The following is an 18,226-nucleotide window of genomic DNA, read 5'->3' as shown; positions in this document are numbered from 1 at the left end:
AATGGATCGGTGGAGCGGGAACTCTCTATTACATATCTTGTGTAAATTATGAAACTGGTCCTATAGGTATCTTGTTATTGTGCAACATTTAGATATACAAATAAAACAGTATAGCAACGCTAATAGCGAGCTGTCAACGAGTGTGCTAATCGTTAGCTGGTAACTAGTGCTGATAATCACTAGCTGGCAACTAGTGCTAACTGGCAACTTTTGCTGGCTGGTAAATTGTGCTAGCTGGCTACTAGCGCTGCTAATCGGTAGGTGGCAATGTTACCTACATTCATAAGCTACACTACAGTGTGTTGGATCAACGTTAGTGTGTATTTAAATCAGAGCTACCAAGCCTCGTGCTTGGAGCGTGACAGTCACGCAATTTAATCTATTCCCACGCCACACGCCACTTGGCATTTCTCATGCTTATATTTCACCATTCAATAATCTCTATTTATTTTTTTCATGATAATAAACTTGGGTTCCCGCAGCTTGCCGTAACTGACTGGGCTAACTAATCTCATCAGTCCCTTGAGCCTGAATCTAACCCATTACGGAAGGCACCAGGCAATACAAACCAATCAGAAGCAACATAAGGTGGGTCTTTGGCCAGCCCTTCGTTGCAGAGAGGAAGCTGTCCTTGCCACGATCTTCGAGCGGATCAAATTTGAATCTTTTGGCACTAATTACCGGCATGATTTGACTTCTGACTGGACCGACGAGGAAGGGGATAGTGGCGGCATATATGAAATTAAAATTTTGGAAAAAACTTAATTGGGAGATAGGCTCCAGCGCCACACGCGACTCCGAAGGGAATAAGCGGTAGAAAATGGATGGATGGATGGATGATACCCACACTTTGACAGAATTATGGACCGACTGGTGTTAGCTTGCTGGTTAGCTTAAATGCTAACATCCATCCATTTTCTACCGCTTATCCCGTTCGGGGTAGCGGGGGATGCTGGAGCCAATATTAGCTGCATTCGGGCGGAAGGCGGGGTGCACCCTGGACAAGTCGCCACCTCATCGCAGGGCCAACACAGATAGACAGACAACATTCACACTCACATTCACACACTAAGGCCAATTTAGTGTTGCCAATCAACCTATCCCCAGGTGCATGTCTTTGGAGGTGGGAGGAAGCCGGATTACCCAGAGGGAATATCATGAAATGGTAAATGGGTTATACGTGTATAGCGCTTTTCTACCTTCCCAAGGTACTCAAAGCGCCTTGACACTATTTCCACATTCACCCATTCACACACACGATCACACACTGATGGCGGGAGCTGCCATGCAAGGCGCTAACCACGACCCATCAGGAGCAAGGGTGAAGATGTGGGATCTGAGTCGAGGATGTCGTTGTGGCTTGTGCAGCCCTTTGCAACACTCGTGATTTAGAGCTATATAAGTAAAGTTTGATAGATTGATTGAAGTGTCTTGCTCAAGGACACAACAGACGTGACTAAGTTGTTAGAGGCTGGGGATCGAACCAGAAACCCTTAGGTTGCTGGCATGGCCACTCTCCCAACCGCGCCACGCCGTCCCAAACAAAACAAGAGACATTAACGTCTTTCCCCATCAAGAAACATCATACCACTATCTAAACTCGTATAAACACATTACTGTCTAAACAACTAAGATACAGTATTCACATTAAACTAACTCTGTGCTGTTCTGGCAAAAAGTGATCGATCCAACAGACGCGCGTGTCTCCCACAGGAAGTGAAGTCGCATGATGTCACATAAACCAGAAGTGAAGCGAAGTGATCACCCAATTTGCATTTATTAAAAAAACATTCTAAAAATTTACGAATTAAAATGGTAGATTATAATATATACAAATAAAAATAATACGGCTTTTACAATGCCAGAACAGTATTTAATGTTTCCTATGCCAAAAAAGTATATTGCGTGTTTATTCATTTCAGTTATTAAAAAAACAAACTTGGTTGAAAGATTTTAGTGTGTGTAGGTGGCGACTTGTGTACGCTGCCTTCCGCCCAAGTACAGCTGGGATAGGCTCCAGCCCCCCGCGACCCTGAAAGGGACGAGCTGTGGAAAAATGGATGGATGGCCATAGGTACTCTTTAGCACATTCAACAATACTGCAATAATAATGATAACGTGATAATTTTGGTCACAATAACCGTGATATGAAATGTTTGTATCGTTACATTCCTAAATCACACCCAAGGGTGTGTTAATTTGTTAATACATTTCTGATGTGCACATAAATCATTCTGAGGAGTAATTATTTATTTTAATTAAACAGTAACCCAGCATCAGCCAAGTGTGTCGCCAAAGTATCCACAGCCTGTAGAAATGTGCGTACGTCAGCCATGAAGTTGGCGTGAGGCACCGCACTTTTCTACATTCAGTTCACTCAACTACATACTGTACATCTCAACTTTGGCCCCTGATCTATAGCATAAAAATGTTTTAAATACTAAACATCATAATTACTATACTACATTTCATGACAAGAAGTAATTGTTTGTCATTTCTCTGTCTTGCATTATTAAAAACAATGCAGTCCATTTCAGGGTATTATTAAGTACGGTGGCTCTAAACACAGAAATTATCAAATTGCTTGGATTTACAGTACATGACGTCACATCCGGCTCACGCCTGGCTCATTGAATATACGTGGTGGTGATTCTAGCGTCTGTTCTCAATGGGTACTAGACACCATTTTGCCTTTCTCGAAGAAAAATGCCCAAAGCTTGCATTGTTTCCGTCTGTACAAACAATTCCAAATCGCGAAAAAGATAAACGGTTCTTCAGATTTCCTCGAGAGGTAATCAAGACGGGCGGAATATTGCAAGATTTTACGGAAGACGACGACAAAAGTGGCACACACTCCAGCCCAAGTACAGCCCAAGTATTATTTTGACATTGTTTGTACTTTAATTTTCAAGAAACAGAAAGTCAGGGTCAATGATACTTTGTCAGGACAATTACTTCTTTGTCTCCTCTCTTGTTTATTTTGTACATAAATGTGTCAGAGTACATATGACAACAAGACAAAAATCAAATATTGTGATGACACCAGTCTGTAGTCTTTGTACAGCAACGATGCATGACGCTTTTAACAGCAAGAGGACTCTGTTGAAGGACTCCACAGAGCTGGGGGGGCAGAGGCTTTGAGAGATAAAAAAGAGATACATATATTTAAGACAATACCGCCATCATCGGGTGTGCCTTTGTTACGGCCGTTTGCAGCCAGTGTGGTGTAGCAACGTAGCCGAGGCAGGCAACGTACGGCAGGCAACGTAGCTGAGGAAAGGTTCGGTGCACGGAAAGCGTTGCTATCGCACATTGCAGACACCCGACCGGAGGCTCCTCTTTATTAACCATAGAGTTACCCAAGTCGGTGAAAAGATTCAACAGAACAGCCGTCAGAGCTGACAAACTGCTACTGCCAACTGCTGAAGCTAACAAAAAACAGTTCAGTTGAAACCCTCACTGAAGTCACATTTGTTTGGCAACAGACACCGCCTTTTAAAGGCACACACACGCATGAACGCGCTGCTCTTAAAATTTTTTCTCAACTGCATATTTAAAGTTTTTTTTAAGTAACACATGAATTACTTTCCCCAATTATTAATTACATTTATTAAAGAGTAATTTTATTAGTAATTAAATTACTTTTTTGGTTGAATAACGAATAACTATAATTAATTATTTTCTAAAAGAAATTTTCAGATTATTGGTAGTAACAGTAATATGGTGTTGAGTTTAAACTAAACGCTGCACGTTTTGTTTAAAATATTGATATATATCGTATATCGCGATACGGCCTAAAAATACCGGGATATCAGTTTTGGTCCATATCACCCAGCCGTAGTCTGTAGTCTGGATACAACGGCGTGTATGACGTCACACTCGTCAATTACGTGAGATACAGTATCTACCTGGGTAAATAATATGACCGTAGTCCCACAGTTAGCAATTCAATGTGTGGGCAACAAACACGTTGTTTAGACTTAGACTTAGCTCAGACTTAGACTTCCTTTTTATTGTCATTCAAATGTGAACTTTACAGCACAGATAAGAATGAAATTTCGTTACATAAGCTCATGGTAGTGCAGGATAAAAAAGCAATAAGGTGCATATATAAATAAATATATATATATATATATATATATATATATATATATATATATATATATATATATATAAATAATATATATATATATATAAAATAAATAAATATATATAAATAAATAAATAGATTACTGTACAGATAAATATATTGCACTTTTTCACATGCATCCACGTTTATGGATATATGTTATATTGTCTTTTTTATTCCAGCTAGTTAATCCCTTTTGGGGGGAGTTGAGGGGATAATTATGATGCGTTCAAGAGTCTTACGGCCTGAGGGAAGAAGCTGTTACAGAACCTGGAGGTTCTGCTTCGGAGGCTGCGAAACCTCTTTTTAGAGTCCAGCAGTGAAAACAGTCCTTGGTGGGGGTGGGAGGAGTCTTTGCAGATTTTCTGAGCCCTGCTCAGGCAGCGGCTTTTTGCGATCTCCTCGATAGGAGGAAGAGGAGTCCTGATGATCTTTTACGCCGTCCTCACCACTCTCTGGAGAGACTTCCAGTCTGAGGCATTGCAGGCTCCAGTCCAGACAGAGATGCTGTTGGTCAGTAGGCTCTCTATAGTGCCTCTGTAGAATGTGGTGAGAATGGGGGGAGGGAGCTGTGCTCTTTTCATCCGACGCAAAAAGTGCATGCGCTGCTGAGCTTTTTTTACAAGAGCTCCAGTGTGTAGGGACCAGGTTATATTGTCAGTTATCTGCACCCCCAGGAACTTGGTGCTGCTTACTATCTCCACCGCTGTGCCTTTGATATAGAGTGGAGCGTGGCTGGACTGGTGCTTCCTGAAGTCAACGATGATCTCCTTGGTCTTGTTGACATTCAGCACCAGGTTGTTGGTTCTGCACCAGTCAACCAGATGTTTCATCACAGTTTAATCGTTACATGACCGGGATGACACCATCGGTTGTTGATGAGAACAGCGAACTCACCGCCTTTCTTCTTACCGCACTCGGTGGCATCCGGATCGGCCCTGACAGTGTGAAAGCCGTTCAGGGAGACATTGGTGTCGGGAGCGTCCTGATGTAGCCTTGTCTCAGTAAATCACATCAGGCAGCACTCCTGATTACTCCCGCTGACTCCTTTCTAACACCTTTAGCCTCTCCATCTTGAACCCCAGTGACCTCATGTTACCTATGATGAGAGTGGGGTGAAACGGCTTAAAACTCCTCTCTTTAAGTGTCTGTTTTCTCGGCCACACTGATTTCCATATGTCCACAAGGATAACTAGTGTTGTAGAAGTTGTCGGTCGGCTTCAGGGCGAACAGAGGGTCCAAATACTGGGTTGCTGCGCAATGGTGGTGAGAATGAATGAGCGGGATCCATTTGTAAAACTCTCCACATTTCTCTCCAAAAGCACAGATGGAGAGGGCACAGTTTAAATAAGGTGCCAACCAAAAATACAACAATAACAAATAAAAATAAAGAGAGTAAATAAAATAAAAAAGTTAGATATGAACAAGAGCGATGCTTACAGGCAGCTTGCGCAGGTCGGTGCATGCGCACATATAAATTATGTCACCTGAATTTGTTTTCACAGAAAAAAAACACATTTTCAAAATGTGGCGGCTTTTATTTTGCCGTGGCAGGGTGCCAATATCAACTACAAGTCCTGGAAACCCTGCTGTCTTTAATTTGAAGTGGAGTAGTAATTGTTTTTCGGTGACACCTATAATTCATTAAGTTAAGATCATTACACAGTAAGTTGAATGATTCAGACATACTTGTTACTGCATACTTTCTTAAACTCTTTTGCCTGGGAGACTTTGTAAGTAATATGTAACTATACTTATTAATTGTTGTTAATTGTTTATATTATATTATTGTTTTAGACTGCAACATTGTTGAGTTAAGGACACTTACTACTTATGTCAAGCATGTTTACTTTTTGTAAATGACTTGACTAAAATACAAGAAAAGACCAACTTTTCCCAAATAAATACGCTGCAGGACTGCTTGAATAGGAGAATATATCACACATTTTACATGCAAGACCATGGAATCCTTAATTTTTTGCTGATCGGACAAATGTCCGACATTATTATTGGATCAAGACACTCCTAAAAGAAATGTAATAAATACTCTTAATATTCTTACATGTCATTCATTTTGATTGAGTGTTTTTACTAATTGCATGATGTTGGTTGGTTGGTCCGAGGGATTAAGTGGAAGTGTCACATTAGGTAATAACTGGTAGCAGCGTTGTCAGATGTAGTGATTATCGTATCTGTATGCTAATTTCACCCTCTGTACGACTAATAATTCAAAACATTCCATAATGTAGCATGATTTGAACCCTTTTCCTGAGGGAACTCTCCTGAAGGAATCAATAAAGTACTATCTATCTATCTATCTATCTATCTATCTATCTATCTATCTATCTATCTATCTATCTATCTATCTATCTATCTATCTATCTATCTATCTATCTATCTATCTATCTATCTATCTATCTATCTATCTATCTATCTATCTATCTATCTTTAATACATGGCTATGAAGAAACTCAAACAGAATGCATCTTCATTAAAGATTAAAGATACCAATGATTGTCACACACACACTAGATGTGGTGAAATTTGTCCTCTGCATTTGACCCATCCCCTTGGGGAGCAGTGGGCAGCAGCGGCGCCGCGCCCGGTAATCATTTTGGTGACTTAACCCCCAACTCCAACCCGTCTTGCTGAGTGCCAAGCAGGGAGGTTATGGGTCCCATTTTTATAGTCTTTGGTATGACTCGGCTGGGATTTGAACTCCAACCTACCGATCTCAGGGCGGACACTCTAACACATGCAACAGTGCTATTATTTATTAAAGGTAAAACCGCATTAAAAGCTATATTAGATGGTCCGTGTTAACGTTTTTCTGTCGTAAGTGGTCCTGAGTAATTTTCATCAAAGTACAATTTTAAGATTCTGGTACGGTAATTTGTCATATCCCATCTGGCAACGCTAAGAGCTATCATGTTCGGTATTAAGTGTAGTGTCATGTTGGAGTGCTCATATGAGCTGAACAGTAACCGCTTAAGGACTTAAAGGGGTGGAGGAAGTGTCTTTGTTTATACAGGCACAGGAAGCCCTACGCAAACATCTGGACAATGACCAGTCGGGGACATTCCTTGATGTCATCTGAAATCATGGCCAGATATTTGTGTCAGAGAGATCAAATTAAATAAAACAAACACATATCAATAAAATATAATTTGTTAGCAAAATGTGGCCCTGAAATAAAAACCACAACCAAAAGCAAAACAATATGTTAAAGAGTGGGTGGGTTATAATATACGCAACCAAAACAATAAATAAAATGGCTAAATAAAGTATCGACAAACAAAGTTGCACTTTAATATTGAACATGTTGGGAGAGGTAGAATTGTACATTACTTAACTGACAATCAAGTTAGGATCTTGGTTAACAAAAAGTGCAGAGTAACAATATAAACACTACAGTATAAACAGATGTATTACAACAGGTCATATGCAAAAAAATACCAAGATTCCAAAGATTCCAAGCGAGGAAACACCAACATGACATGACAACATGACAAAAGTATGTCAGACATTTGCAGCACTTTTAGAAATGCTAGGTTTTCATTAGGGATGTCCGATGATGGCTTTTTGCCGATATCCGATATTCCAATATTGTCCAACTCTTTAATTACCGATACCGATATCAACCGATACTGATATCAACTGATACCGATATATACAGTCGTGGAATTAACACATTATTATGCCTAATTTGGACAACCAGGTATGGTGAAGACAAGGTCCTTTTAAAAAAAAAAAAAAAAAATTAAATAAGACAAATAAATTAAAAACATTTTCTTGAATAAAAAAGAAAGTAAAACAATATAAAAACAGTTACATAGAAACTAGTAATTAATGAAAATGAGTAAAATTAACTGTTAATGGTTAGTACTATTAGTGGACCAGCAGCACGCACAATCATGTGTGCTTACGGACTGTATCCCTTGCCGACTGTTTTGTTATATGTTGATATATAATGTAGGAACCAGAATATTAATAACAGAAAGAAACAACCCTTTTGTGTGAATGAGTGTTGTCATGTCTGTGATCATGTTTTGTTTAGTTATGTTTTGCTTGGTTTTTGGACACTTTTTAGTTCCTGTTTTCACTCCCTTGCTTTGTCACCATAGCAACCATTAGTTTCACCTGGTTCACATCCTCATGTCACGCACATGTCTCACGTTTTCACATTTTGAGTCACGCACCTGTTTTCACTAATCATGTCACCAGTATTTAAGCTTGTTGTTGCCAGGCAGTCGGCCTGGTGACATTATCCTTTCTACCTCTGCTACCTTTCATTTCAAGCCATAGTTCCATGCCATAGTTTTCATGCTGTTTCACGCCACAGTAAGTGTTGTTTTCGTTTTCATGTTCATAGTCTCTGCCTTTGTGCAAGTTTTTGGTTTCATTGGTCAAGTTTGTACTTCCGCCCTTGTGCGCGCTTTTCGTTTGTTCTTTTTGTTAGTGTAAAAATAAACATGTACTTATCTTCACGCCTTGCCCGCGCCAACTTTCCTTTGCATTCCGGGAAAACACAACACCCGAAGGTCCACGTTTTGACAAGTGTGAATGAGTGTAAATGGGGAAGGGAGGTTTTTTGGGTTGGTGCACTAATTGTAAGTGTATCTTTTGTTTTTTATGTTGATTTAATAAAAACAAAAAAACGATACTGATAATAAATACCGATACCGATAATTTCTGATATTACATTTTAAAGTAGTGGTCCCCAACCTTTTTGTAGCTGCGGACGCTTGAAAATTTGTCCCACGGACCGGGGGGGGGGGGGGGGGGGGGAGATATTTATTTATTTTTTATTTATTTATTTTTTTTCATAAAGAAATACAATCATGTGTGCTTACGGACTGTATCCCTGCAGACTGTATTGATCTATATTGATATATAATGTATATATTGTGTTTTTTATGTTAATTTAATTTAAAAAAAAAAACAAATAAATAAAAATATATATATATATGTATATATTTTTTTAAAAATTTCTTGTGCGGCCCAATACCAATCGGTCCGGTGGTTGGGGACCACTGTTTTAAAGTATTTATCGGCCGATAATATAAGATCTCTAGTTTTCATCCATCCATCCGTTTTCTACCGCTTGTCCCTCTCGGGGTCGCAGGGGTGGCTGGAGCCTATTCCAGCTGCATTTGGGGGGAAGGCGGGGTACACCCTGGACAAGTCGCCGCCTCACCGCAGGGCCAACACAGATATACAAAATTCACACTCACATTCACACACGAGGGCCAATTTAGTGTTGCCAATCAACCTATCCCCAGGTGCATGTCTTTGGAGGTGGGAGGAAGCCGGAGTACCACTTTCTGTGAGCGCACAGCCTTTTTTACTGTTTCATTTGCATTTCCACTTGTTCACCTAACGCGAAGGGAGTGTGTACTGTTGGGTGGTTGTGTTTCAAGTGGGCGTGCAGGTTTGTTTGTTTCCACAGTTGGCAAACTTGCTCCTCAGTGTTGATGGGCTCATCTTGTTCCAAAGGTTTGAACTGAAACATTCCCACACTGGTGCGGGATCTGGTTTTGTGATCATTTCGTCCAAGTTCATTACTACATATTTTAGTCACAGGCTAACTTGTTGCACAGAGAGTCAAAGACACTTAACAAAGGACAAGAGGATTCACCCCTTCTTTTCATTCCGCTATGGTACAAAAAGAGTGTAGTTTCTGAAAGTGACAAAAAGCGTTTATGCTCTTGAAGCATGCACATGGCCATTTATCGACGCTGGAAAACTCACGACTTCATTTTCAATTATCGTCGGTTAGTTGACTCATCGAATATCGGACCAGGCCTACTAGCTACATGTAGCAAGTAATCAGACTCCTCTATATCTTCTTTTTAGATTTGTCCTGGCTAAAGCTGATATAAATCTTAAATTATGGTAAAGTGCTGGTCATTCAGCGCCATCAGATCGCTTTAGCCCTCATGTCATCTCTGGAAAACCTTTTGACTTTTCAAACACCGTGGCAATCAGTTTTGGAGCCGCTTCTTTAGCAGCAGGCGATGCTGGCGTTTCAGGTGGCTGATAATGTCTGATGTGTTTTGAAACTTGATGGGTTTTTTTCTTCTTGAAGAATGTTTGTACAATATTTTGGTCAAATTGCATGCAAAATCTCCAAAACAGTTAAGAAGTCCCTTACAATCCACACCCAGTTTGTTTACAACAAGCTCCAGGGAAGTTACTTTAGGCCGTTCACAGCAAGGCACGTAGGCAAAAAGGAGCGTTTCATTTGCTCACCCTAAAACCCCGACAGCACAGCGCGGGTTATCGTGCCTGATGGGAGAGCTTTTTAAAAGTTTTATCTGTCATCAGAGCTATTTTTTTATGTCATCGTAGTTATTGTTTTGACATCATACTTCATTATATTTGACCCATGATTTAAGGAGCGATTTGCAACCTTTACGCAGATGCCGAGAGGGCGCTAACTTTCAATTGTGTTTGAAGCTTTTTATCCCGCTCTCTTACGGCTTTTAGCACCTTATTTGACTTGGGATGCAACGGTACAGGGTAAAATACCAGACCAATTAGTCAGCCCTTCACGGGACAGTACTCCCCTATGTCATACTTGCCAACCCTCCCGATTTTCCCGGGAGACTCCCAAATTTCAGTGCCCCTCCCGAAAATCTCCCAGGGCAACCATTCTCCCGAATTTCTCCCGATTTCCACCCGGACAACAATATTGGGGGCGTGCCTTAAAGGCACTGCCTTTAGCGTCCTCTCTCACCTGAAAAGGAGAGATGTCTCCATTATCCATAGGTTTATCTATAACCCATAAAGTAGGCAGGCACGGAGCTATTTCTCAGCATGTGTCTATTCCATACGTTAATACACTGACACACAACACCCGGATTCCCATCATGCATTGCTTCAAAACTACGGCAAGTAGTAATGTCCAAAAACATAAGAGAGACGAAGCAGAAGAACGAAGAAGAGACATGGCGACGACGAGTAAGAAGAAGTACGCTTGCAAGTTCCAAAATGATTGGAAAAAATAATTTCAGTTCATCCAGGACAGCTCAAAGGGGAAGGTTAATGCTGCCTGCAAATTTTGTAGATCAGACTTCTCCATTGAACATGGTGGCCGAACGGATATACTCATTCATGAACGGATTATTTATATATATATATATATATATATATATATATATATATATATATATATATATATATATATATATATATATATATATATACATACTGTATATATATATTAGGGCTGCAACTAACAACTAATTTGATAATCGATTAATCTGTCGATTATTACTTCGATTAATAATCGGATAAAAGAGACAAAATACATTTCTATCCTTTCCAGTATTTTATTGAAAAAAAACCCAGCATACTGGCACCATACTGGCACCATACTTATTTTGATTATTGTTTCTCAGCTGTTTGTAAATTTTTCAGTTTATAAATAAAGGTTTATAAAAAAAATTAAAAAATAAAATAAAATAATAATGCAAAAAGAAATAAGTAGCCAAATGGTCCAAATGGTCCCGTACTATGCTGTAGGTGGGTTAGGGTGGACAGATCAAGCGCTCCTTTTCTCCTACGTGCCTTGCTGTAAACGACCTGTTGTAAACTTCCCCTGAGCTCATTGTAAACAAACATGAAGTCGATCTTTTCATACTTCTTCATTATTTCAGAGTAAGATACTTCAGGCCTAACATCCAGATACCATGTGCTAAACTATAAAATTGTGTGTACTTTGGTGGGTGTGTTGCGTGTGACCTACTAAGAATTGAAAAGTGGTGCTGACCAGTTCTTATTAAAGGAGCTTTTTCCGTGTACTACGAGGCTTTCACTATCGAGACACTCATTCACTGCACATTCATGTTAGCATACTCCTATTTATGGCGTTTTTTTCTTGGCATTTTAGAAACAGTCTCGCAGTGCGAGTACAACAGAACCCAATTTTTTAGTTCGCTGAAGGTATACCCTGCATTCTGCTGGAGTGCAGTGGGGATAGGCTCCGAGAGGGACACGCAGTAAAAAACGGATGCATGGATGGAATATCTGCTACACTTAATGAAAAAAACAATACGGAGAAACTCCATGATGATTGGTTGGTTTACGGATGAGAAAATCCATGACGGTTGGCTGGTTTATGTAAGGTGAGTCACGATTGACTAAATTCAGGGCCAATCAGAGGCAAGATAGGGCAGGTCATGACATTTTAAAACCAGGAAGCAAAATGAAAACATTGCCCGCAGAGTGGCTTCTTGTTTAAATAACTAACTATGGTTCTGCCAGAATGCATCGATAGACCTGTAGAGCAGTGTTTTTCAACCACTGTGCCGGGGCACACTAGTGTGCCGTGAGAGACAGTCTGGTGTGCCTTGGGAGATTATGCAGTTTCACCTATTTGGGTTAAAAATATTTTTTGCAAAACAGTAATTGTAATCTGCAAATAATGTGCCGTTGTTGAGTGTCGGTGCTGTCTAGACCTCGGCAGAGTAACTATGTAATACTCTTCCATATCAGTAGGTGGAAGCCGGTAGCTAATTGCTTTGTAGATGTCGGGAACACGTCGTGTGAGACGACTATGGTTTGTCGTGATCACAATATGCAGGCGACAGCGGGAGGCAGTGTGCAGGTAAAAAGGTATCTAATGCTTAAACCAAAAATAAACAAAAGGTGAGTGCCCCTAAGAAAGGGCATTGAAGCTTAGGGATGGCTATGTAGAATGGAACTAAAACTGAACTGGCTACAAAGTAAACAAAAACAGAATGCTGGACGACAGCAAAAACTTACAGCGTGTGGAGCAGAGGCGGCTGATTGCTAAAACAAAGCTGGTGCGTGGAATAGCGCTCAAAGGAAGACATGAAACTGCAACAGGAAAAGCCACCAAAATAGGAGCGCAAGACAAGAACTAAAACACTACACACGGGAAAACAGCAAAAAGCTCAAAATAAGTCACGGCGTGATGTGACAGGTCGTGACTAAAAAACTAAAGTGCTATATTGATGCATGGTTGGTTATGGTTTAAAGTCATATCCAACTATTGCGACAACGACTTTTTACTGTCTACTGAGTTTAATTTTTTAATTATTTCTGCTGGTGGTGTGCCTCCGGATTTTTTCAATGAAAAAAATGCGCCTTGGCTCAAAAAAGGTTGAAAAACACGGCTCTAGAGGGCAAGGGGCGATAGGAAAATGCAAATGCAGACTACCTTATGCTGCTTAGTTAACAGTCACTGGTATAAAAGTTACATAGGGTTCTGGTCCTGGCACAAGAATGTGTTCACTTTTATTGGTTTCTGTTCATGTAAAGATGGAGTTGGTTAATGTCTGTTTTGTGAAGTAAATGTTTTCCTCTTTTCCTTTGGCTAGGTTATTGACATTTTGCCACTGTGATTTCTGTTGAAACAGTCGCTTATCCTGTGCTGAAAAGTCTCCACTCCAATAGAGAGTATATATTTTGGTGTTTATTCAATATTATTGTTATTGTTTCACTGAGTTTTATTTAATTTGTTTCCAGTTTCTTCCCCCTCATTTTGTAATAGTTCTAAAATTTTGCAAGTTAAGAAAACACGTTTTCTCTGCCTATTTGTTTGGTGGAAAGTTGTACATTAAGTTGATGTATATAAATTTATATATATAGTGTTGCTATAGCAAGCTTACTACATTTTCCAAGTAGCATGCCCTTCACTGGCTTTTATGTATTTTGTCTTATTTAGCATGCAGAATTGCAAAGCAGTGTGTGTGTCAGTTTGTGTGTGCGTGTGTGTGTGTGTGTGTGTGTGTGTGTGTGCGTGTGCGTGTGCGTGTGCGTGTGTGTGTGTGTGTGTGTGTGTGCGTGCGTGTACGTGTGTGTGTGTGTGTGTGTGTGTGTGTGGTGCAGGTGGGGTCTATAAAGCAGGAAGTGTAGTCATGTCAAACATGTGTTAAACAACTGATGTGTTTCTGTCTTCTGTTACACAGATATACTAAGTGGCAGTGAGGACAAATACCTTTTTCTTTTTTTCACCTTTTTAAGTATTTCTTGCCTCACTGAGTGGCGAGCTAAATGCTGAAATTAGCTTAGCGTGTACCGGCGTGCGCAGCTGTGGGAGGATGAGCGTAAAGTGCCATTAACAGCTAAGAGAAAATCAACTTCTTGTCAGTAACCGCTGGAAAATATCTGCAACAAAGCAACGCCATAACCAGGAACTAATAAAAATGTCCAGAATTATTCTTAAATTTGTCCTTTTGAGGACGGCAAGGAGCATTGGAGCTCTTATCACTTGAGCGCTTTGAGTGCGCTTTGAGTGCGCTTTGAGTGCGCTTTGAGTGCGCTTTGAGTGCGCTTTGAGTGCGCTTTGAGTGCGCTTTGAGTGTCTAGAAAAGCGCTATATAAATCGAATCCATTATTATTATTATTATACGGGACGTTTTGACTATTTTGTTGTTGTCAAAATAGAAGCCAGGATGATTGTGCCCACTTTTCTAAGTTTAATGGGCCCTAAGACTTTGGCTCTGCTTCGAAACATTATACAACCAGGGAGACCAGGAAATAAAACATAGAGAGAAATAGTTGACGCGTTAACAAATCACTACTCCCCTAAACCACTGGTAATTGCTGAAAGATTTACATTTAACAGACGACATGAAGAAGAGGGTGACTCTGTTACCATGTTTGTGGCAGCCTTACCCACATTGCCTAAACATTGTGAATTTTGGAAGACGCTCAGTGATGCATTATAGCAGGGGTGTCCAAACTTTTTCCACTGAGGGCCGCACATGGAAAAATTAAAGCATGTGGGGGCCATTTTGATATTTTTCATTTTCAAACCATAACAAAATATATGCATTTTTTATTTATTTAACCTTTAGGGGTCCCGGGGACCATAAAGGGCCTCAGTCATTAAAAGGTTAAAAATAAGTCATATTATTATTTTTTTTAAATATTTTAACGCTTACAGTAAATCTCTATATCAACTTCAAGTTGATATAAAGTAATACAAATAAAACCTTTTTTTTATGGCTTTTCTGTCAAAAAAAACTTAGTTTTTTATAGTAAAACTGAAATATGCAGTATTTAGTAATTAGAGCCCTAAAAGATCAATAATGCAGGACACCATTGATGTTAATTATTTCATATTTTTGGTAATCACAGTGAAAAGATAAATAAAAAATCAATAAATATATTTGGGATGCAAAAGGTGCCCCACTCATAAAGTGATACATTTTTATTAGGTTTTTCTTTTACTTTCAACACTTAAGTTACGAGATTCAACTTCAGATATATCTGTCGATTTTATGCTGGAACTATTATTTTGTTTGTTTTATGCGCTTTTTTCAAAGAAAACTTTGATGTTTTTATATGGCTACTACACAATATATGCAATATTTACCACATAACACATTTTAAAGTGAAATATTTGAAGCCCTGAAAATAATTCATTATAACATGGATTTTTTGTCTTTTTTTTTTTTTTTTGAGCAATGACAAAAAAAGAAAAATGAAGAAAGACAAAAGAAAAAAAAACAGCCTGCATGGCAGCTTTTGTGTCAACATTGCAACTTTTTCTCGTTAGATTTCTCCTCATTCCACTTTTTTTAATGTTCTTTTTTATTTTTACAATAGTATTTCCAGAATGTGTGGCGGGCCGCTAAACAATTAGCTGCGGGCCACAAATGGCCCCCGGGCCACACTTTGGACACCCCTGCATTATAGGGACAGGCTTGTGTGTGGGCTTGAAAATGAAGCAGCTCAAAAAAAGTTGCTCACAGATAGTGATTTGACACTTTAAAGGGCCATTTACATACTGTAAGTGTACCCATGGAAATGGCTTTCAAAGAAGCCCAACAGTTGCACGATAAATACAAGGAGTGTTCACAGCCTGTACAGAAGTAGCAGTACTAACCAAGATGTTCAAGGGGCATGTTTTCGCTGTGGTAAAACTGGCCATCTGGCATCTTCATGCTGGTTTGGGATATGGATTGCTGTAAATGTGGTTGACAAGGTCATGTAGAGAGAGCGTGCCGAAGTAAAACAAAAACAGTGAGGAAGGACCACTACTGTGAACTAAAGAAAGGCACACATTACAAAGGAAAACGGAATCTGCACATCGTTAAACGTACAAAAGGGAGCAGCAGTGATACTTCAGAAGAGTACTGTGAGAACATGTATTGCTGTAGTAAATACTGTACAAGTCCTGACAGTAGGGGAGGCCTCAGATGGCTTTCGGACCAAAGTCCACTTGGAAGGACATTTAATATATATCCATTAGACACAGGCTCCAAGGCATCATTGCTGTCTTATGCAATCTACCAGAGGTTCTTGAGACACCTTCCCTTGTGTCCACAACAGAACTGTTTAACTACCAGTCTACATCACCAAAGGAGACTATGCTTCTGCCCTGGTGAGAAAAATGTCAGACAGCTCTAAACAACTGCAAAAGTCACTGAAGAAGCATGAAGATGCTTGTCGTGATGAAATGAATTGCATACACAGTCCATCTTTGTGTTAAGCCTGACACTAATCCAGTGGTTTTGTTAAGGCTAGATCAGTACCGCATGCTATTAGACCAAATGTGGAAGCTGATTTGAAAGTTTTGGTAAAATTTGGCATCTTGGAAGCTGTGCAAAAGAAAAATGGCTGAATCCGAACCCGTGTTGACTTCGAGGTAACCGTAAATCCTGCCCTGATAGCTGAGCAATACCCACTTCCTTTAATCGATGATTAATATGCTACCTTATAGGGCTGGGCGATATGGCCTTTTGTTAATATCTCAATATTTTTAGGCCATGTCACGATACACAATATATATCTCGATATTTTGCCTTAGCCTTGAATGATGCATATAATCACAGCAGTATGATGATTTTATGTGTCTACATTAAAACATTCTTGTTCATACTTCATTAATATATGCTTATTTTAAATTTTCATGCGGAGAGGAAAATCACAACTAAGTAAATTTACCAAAACTGTATTTATTAAACAGTTATTAAGCAGTGGCACAAATATTCATGTCATTTCCAAAACAGAAAGTGCAAGATTGTCAGAGACATTTTAAAACAAGCTATTAGTGCACTTTTGTGCATGATGTCACTAAGATGACATATCAAAACAACACTAAATTAAAGTGCACTTTTTGTACAGAACGCCACTGCAATAGTTTAAAACAAATAAAGTGCACTTTTGTGCATGATGTCACACAAGATATTTCAATAGGTGTCAAATAAAAATGAGCTGCATAATAGGAAATTAAATAGTGTATGTCCTTCGCTCTGTGGTAGGTTCCTGCGGACGTTATCTCCTTCTATTTTTTTCGTACGGTGGTGATGTGGAAATGGTTGCTTCTGCATTTTGTTGGTGTGGCACCGAACGGAGATGTTGACATGCGGAGTTTCAAGCACTCCTTACTCTTCAAATGATGCTACATTAGCAGTGGTGCTACTTTTTGTAGCAACGCTTTTGCCGCATAAATATTCAACATCTTCCCGCTTGAAGCCAAACCACCGCCAGACGATGGACCCCGTGCTGTTTTTCTTGGGAATCAATTATTCCTTCATTTGTTACCAGATTCGCACCTTCTCTCTCTCGTATTACCACCCGCACCGCACCGTTAGCATCACAGCTAACGTTACCATGTCGCTATCTGTCTGCTCCGCGGGAGCGTGTGACGTTGCACACATGACGTATGTAAGAAGGTGCACTTGTTTTAAGTCTCTGTGAGAAGGAGAGACAAGAAAGAGAGGGAAACGCATGTAGTGTAATGCCCGCAGCTAAAAGCAACTGCGTGAGTATGTATACTCGAATATCACGATATAGTCATTTTCTATATTGCACAGAGACAAACCCGCGATATATCGAGTATATCGATATATCGCCCAGCCCTACTACCTTAAGTGGAGGTCAAAAAGTCAGTAAAATGTACCTAAATTAGGCTTATTTGCAAATGCAGGTTGATGAAGAGTCAATTGAGTTGTTCACCGTTAATATTCAAAGAGAACTGTTCAGGTGCTGCAGATTACCTTTTGCCATCATTTCAGCACCATCTTTGTTTCAGTGAGCTATGCACCAAATTATTAGTGGCCTGGCAGGAGAGCAGTGTTATCCTGTGTACTAGAGCAAATTATGAGCAGCACCTTC

At 39.7% G+C, this 18,226-nt stretch overlaps 1 protein-coding gene across 6 annotated transcripts in view; it reads left to right on the top strand.

Moving 5' to 3' along the window:
• Positions 1 to 18,226, top strand: part of ltbp1 (latent transforming growth factor beta binding protein 1) — a 318,864-nt gene that overhangs the window by 23,476 nt on the left and 277,162 nt on the right. The gene's annotated exons all lie outside the window — the stretch shown is intronic.

This window comes from Entelurus aequoreus, linkage group LG09 (assembly GCF_033978785.1).
Source record: "Entelurus aequoreus isolate RoL-2023_Sb linkage group LG09, RoL_Eaeq_v1.1, whole genome shotgun sequence".
Taxonomy (NCBI): Eukaryota; Metazoa; Chordata; class Actinopteri; order Syngnathiformes; family Syngnathidae; genus Entelurus; species Entelurus aequoreus.
Note: the sequence above shows the minus strand (reverse complement) of the source record. Positions and strands in the feature narration are given on the sequence as shown.